Raw genomic sequence first — 5966 nt, forward strand, 5'->3', positions numbered from 1 at the left:
GACTTTACACAGAACCTCACGGCGATGACAACGGCGATGGCTGAAATGCATAACATATCTTTCTCTGGATCACCGGGGTTGAAAAGAGGAATTAGCGCAGCCCTGGCAGAGAACCGCTCACCTCTTGAATCTGTAAATGCACTGATAAAGGAAGAATTTTGGGAATCGGTGTCTGAACACACAAATGTATTTGCATCGGAGAAGCAGCGCTCTTTGCCAGACCTGGCTTGGTTTGCAACAGCGCCCACAGAAGTCAAGGTGTACATTACAAGTGAAGAAATCCTCCATACCCTCTTACTGGTCTGAAAGGAGTGTGGTAAATACAGAAATTTTTCGATCAGTAATGCCAAGAAAACGCTTTTGGCAGCTGTCAAAATACTACATTTTTGCACTGCAGAGGAGACCGCCACCCAAGACAGGCTTCGCAAGCTGTGCCCTGTCTTAGATTACTATATGCTGAAAGCATTTGAGAGTGCTTACTCCCCAGAGGAGAGCTTCGCAGTAGATGAAAGCCTTGTGAAGTGCCGTGGATGCCTCCCATATGCCCAGTTCAACCCAAGCAAGTGGGCTCGTTTCGGTATAAAATTTTACAAACTTTGCGGGTCTTCTAGCAGATACTGCCTAAGGTTTTCAATTTACAAGGGTCAAGACACGAAGTCAAGTGCAATCAGCTCAATGCTGAGTGATGAGGCTGTTGTAACCGATCTTCTTGGAGACAGAATTGCCGACAGGCACACTATTTATACGGACAACTGGTATACCTCATCAAATCTCTTCTTGGCTTTCAGAAGTGCTGGTTCAAACGCTGTCGGAACGGTGAGGAAGAATAGAAAGAACATACCGAAAGAATTCAAAGCGCTGAAGTTAACAAAGGGCAAGTGCAAAACCTCATTCTTTCATGGAATCATGGCGATACAGTGGGAGGACAGAAAACCCTGTCACCATGCTTTCAACTTGCCACAGAGAAGCTGACATCATAGACACTGGAAAAAGGTGACACAAAGGGAATGAGCCAGTGCTGAAACTGCGAGTTGTACGAGACTACAACAAGGGAATGGGAGGCGTTGACCATCAAGACCAGCAGTTGGCATCCTTTCCCATTATGTGGCGGTATGCAAAAGGGTACAATTCAGACGATGTAAAACAAGGAGATGATAATTTCGCCCAATCAATTAGCGGATAATTGAAATCCCCAAGAAGATAGACTGAGTCAGCCGGGAAGAGTTCAATGGCTTTGTTGATTGTGTCACGCAGCAGCATTGATGAAAGAACTGTTAGAATCCGGTGCTGGAATTGTAGATATATATATACATATATATATATATTGAACTGTTACGAATGCAAGGAATTATAGATATTGCTATCTACAATTCCTCCATTTTGCAAGCTAAGAAAGCTGGGAAGAAAGAATGTTGTACTGAGTGGAAAAGGGAATCATTGAAGAGACGGTGGCACTGGGATACCGAAGGCGAGGAGCGCAAACTGCTGGACCATCTCGATGCACCTTGAGGCGAATGAATGGGCCCCTGTCAAACAGAATCCCTCAAGGTAATGCCAAGTGTATAAGGCTAAAGGAAAGAAAAGTGAAAGCCACTGGCAGTGTGAGAGAAGTTTGGTGCCACTCTGCATATGCCCGAGTGCTTCAAAAATTTTCACACTGTAAACTGCCTGTGACTTCAAAAAACGTCACAGAATAAAATGTGAATGTTTCTCAAATGTAAATAAATGTATTGTGAGCGCTAACTGTGCAGTTCATCATCGTCTTCATGTGTATATACCCATCCTCATAATCATCATCATTTTGTCGGGTTGGTGTTCGTGGGCTGTCTCGCGCTGTGTGACAATAGAAGAGCTCTGCCTTCATCCCGGGCGTCGTCTCACAAGTGGTGGAGCGTGCGTTGCTATCCCCGTCCTCTTGCTCTACCAGTCACCCCTGGAGCTCCGCTCTGGTCGACGGTTGTGCTCGCCAACACCAGTGATGGCACAAACCACCGCATCCACTGCTGCTACCACCTCAGCTCCGCCAGCTGGGCCTATTTGGTCCGTCACCGCACCGCAACGCGGAACATGCTCGCACAGGACGTTATAAGGCCTTCTGCAAGCCCTTGGTCGTCTCCTGTTGTCCTAGTTAAAAAAAAGGATGGTTCAGTACGCTTTTGCGTCGATTATAGGGCACTAAACAAAATTACCCGTAAGGACATATATCCTATGCCCCGTATTGACGATGCTTTGGATACCTTACAAGGTGCCGAATACTTTTCGAGCCTCGACTTGCATTCTGGATATTGGCAGATCCCGATGCATGAACCCGACCTTTTGGTCTGTGCAATGTGCCATCCACATTTGAACGAATGATCGACACCGTACTACGCAGCCTCAAATGGAAAACCTGCCTATGTTACCTGGACGACATTGTCATCTTTTCGTCCAGCTTCTCCCAGCACGTAGAACGTTTGGACGACGTTCTCTCGTGTCTAGCCAAGGCCGGTCTCCAGCTCAATACTAAGAAGTGTCGATTTGCGTGCCGCAGCATCAAAGTATTAGGTCACGTGGTCAGCAAGCACGGCATTGAGCCAGATCCCGACAAGGTCGCTGCTGTACAGCATTTCCCAACACCAACTACACCTAAAGACCTTCGCAGCTTTCTCGGGTTAGCGTCGTACTTCCGCCGCTTTGTCCGTGGCTTCGCGACTATCGCAGCTCCTCTTCATAAACTCCTGACCACGACCATACCCTCTACCTGGACGGATGAATGTGAAGCCGCCTTTCAGACCCTCAAGCGATGCCTCACATCAGGACCAGTGCTTCATCACTTTGATCCCACAGCCTCTACTATTCTCCACACTGACGCAAGTGGGCATGGAATAGGCGCCGTCCTGCTGCAGCGGAACCACGCGTCTGACGAGCAAGTCGTGGCCTACGCGAGTCGTACTCTTTCTCCTGCTGAGCGAAACTATGCTATCACCGAAAAAGAATGCCTCGCCATCGTATGGTCCATACAAAAGTTTCGCCCCTATTTATATGGCCGCCAATTCACAATTGCGACTGACCACCATGCTCTGTGTTGGTTGTCCTCCGTGAAGAATCTGTCCGGACACCTCGGCCGTTGGGTTCTGCGTTTGCAGGAGTGCGACTACACTGTCATACATAGGTCTGGCAGGCATCATCAAGATGCTGACGCTTTGTCTCGTTGCCCGCTGTCGCCAAATACCCTGTCTCACCTTCCCTCTGTTCGGCACCGCCCAGCCAACCGACCACAACCATGGCCCCGGTACGGTTCGTGACCTCGGTAGAAATTCTGTCCTCAGAAGACCTCGCCTCCCTCCAACGGGCAGATACATACTGCCGCACAATTTTCGACCGGCTCACTGGCTTATCCCGTCCTCCCAACAGCCGCTTAAGACGACAACTGGCACAATTTAAACTTCATGATGGCTCATTATTGCGGCAAGTTTACCACCCTACCGGTCACCGATGGGTCCCAGTCATCCCTCGCTCACTTCGACTGCAAATTTTACAAGCTTTTCACGACGACGCAACGGCTGGCCCCTTATAATTTCATAAAACCTACGACCGCATTAAGACTCGCTGTTTCTGGCCTGTCTACTAGTGTTGCCAAGTACGTCAGTTCGTGTGCGTCATGCCAACATCGAAAACGTTCGACCTCTCTTCCCGCCGGCCCTTTACAACCATTGCCGTGCCCGTCCGTTCCCTTTGAATTCGTGGGCATCGACTTATATGGACCCCTTCCGCTTACACCCGCGGGTCACCGCTGGATTGTCACCGCCAAGGACCATCTCACTCGCTACGCTGAGACGGCAGCTCTTCCTTCTGGTGCGGCCTCTGAGGTCGCCGAGTTTGTCCTGCAAGCCATTATCTTGCGCCACGGTGCGCCTCGTGTTCTTCTAAGTGACCGTGGCAAGACATTTCTTTCTCATGTTCTTGCTGAAGTCCTGCAAGCCACAAACACTATTCATAAGACCACCTCTGCATACCATCCCCAGACCAACGGTCTTACCGAGCGTTTCCATCGAACTCTGTCCGACATGATCTCCATGTATGTGAAACCCGACCACACAAACTGGGACACTATACTTCCTTTCGTCACGTTTGCATATAATACTGCCGTTCAACGCACAACAAACTACAGCCCCTTTTTCCTCGTGTACGGCTGTGCACCGTCTTTTGTTTTGGACACCAGCTTTCTCTCTACGCCTTCTGTTCCATCCACATCTCTACCAGAGGAGTTCGCCGCCCGCGTCGCCCACTGCCGCGAAATTGCGCGCGCCCACACCGCGACCATTCAGGACAAGAGGAAAGTCCGTTGTGACGCGACCCGTCGTGTCATTTCGTTTCGACCAGGCGACGGAGTGCTCCTGTGGACACCTGCTCGAGTGTCAGGGCTCTGTGAAAAATTTCTTCACAGGTATCGTGGCCCATATACCGTGTTTGAAAGAACATCTACCGTGAACTATCGCGTAGCTCCTGTTACCTCGGTTACTGACCGCCATTGCCGCAGCACTGAAATTGTTCACGTCTCTCGCCTGAAGCCGTATCTTCGGCGTTCCGACCCCCCCGTTTCTGACTCGCTGCCTTACCGGCCGCTTTCGTGAGGGGGGGAAGTTAGTGTGAGCGCTAACTGTGCAGTTCATCATTGTCTTCATGTGTATATACCCATCCTCATAATCATCATCATTTTGTCGGGTTGGTGTTCATGGGCTGTCTCGCGCTGTGTGACAGTAGAAGAGCTCTGCCTTCGTCCCGGGCGTCGTCTCACAGTATTTTTATGTTTCCAGCAAATATTTTGCTTAGGCGCTCAGGACGCAAAGAAAGGTGAGCGTGTGGCAAGCGTGCGCGCTTTGGGTGCAAAAATGCCTAGTACGGATGGCCCGCGCGCGCGGTGGCAGCAGCGAATTTGTTAAGCACCAGAACAAACAGCCTGTAGTGGCACCCCTGATATGCGGGAGCTAGTTACCAGTTGTAGATAACTTAGCAAACCAATTACTACTCAGATATTATACAAGGTACATTTTTGCTCGCATAAGTTTTTTTTTGTAGAAATGTACAAATAATAGGGTGGATAAGGCTGAAAATCAACTCAGTTCTGAAAAGGCCACAAGGTGGACAAGTTTCATGAAAGGCAAAAATTGCCATTCATTTGAGAGCCCTGACACTACTTGAAGCTTTGAACAAACTTCGGAAGAACTATAACTTTCCTTTGATATTGTAAAAAGTACAACAAATCAGATTGGCATCATCCATTCAATCTCTTTCGATAGTCTTAGCACTAAAATGCACTGTGAATTACTGGAAAAGTTAGAATAGTCATATTTTAAATTAAATCACGGGTGTTTTAAGAATGTAGCTTCAAACACTGAACTATTCTCAGTATGCTCAATAAAATTTTGGAGTGGTCAAATGGAAGGTACAGTAATCAAGGCATATCTATATGCTTCAAAATATGCAAGGCTGTTCACAAATGAAGTGCGTGAACTTGGCCAAGTTCAAGTAACTTAACAATGATTACTGCAGTGAGTTCCTGTGCAAAATGTATAATAATGACAACAGTAAAACAAAGACACTGTGCATAGCTAAGTGGTAAAAACAGTAGTTATGCACGCACAAAAGACACCAGAATGAGCACAAACATTATATAGAGCTGTCTCGCTCAAGGCTACATTTTCAAAGTGCCCCTTTCACAGGAATTCATACAACAAACTTGTTGGCATCTTAAAAACAACTATGCAGAAAAAGACCAGAGAATTCTGTTACACCAATTGGACCAAAAGATTGTCCCTTTACTCAAAACAGAAAGCTAACAGTTCTGCTAAATATACTGCCCTCTATTCTCTGGCCAAACAAACGTTACTGCACAGAAGCACAATCTGTATTTAGCATAGCTGTTTCAAAGAATGATAATAGTAAGCCATAACTGGGGTTGCTGTCAGAAATACATCCTTAAAACT

The 5966-nt window shown here is 47.7% G+C and overlaps 1 pseudogene; it reads left to right on the top strand.

Annotated features, from left to right (window-relative positions):
- Positions 1–207: 207 nt before the first annotated feature.
- On the top strand, positions 208–1674 carry LOC125941095 (piggyBac transposable element-derived protein 4-like; annotated as a pseudogene).
- Positions 1675–5966: the final 4292 nt, after the last annotated feature.

The sequence above is a fragment of the Dermacentor silvarum genome, chromosome 10 (genome assembly GCF_013339745.2).
Source record: "Dermacentor silvarum isolate Dsil-2018 chromosome 10, BIME_Dsil_1.4, whole genome shotgun sequence".
NCBI classification, from domain to species: Eukaryota; Metazoa; Arthropoda; class Arachnida; order Ixodida; family Ixodidae; genus Dermacentor; species Dermacentor silvarum.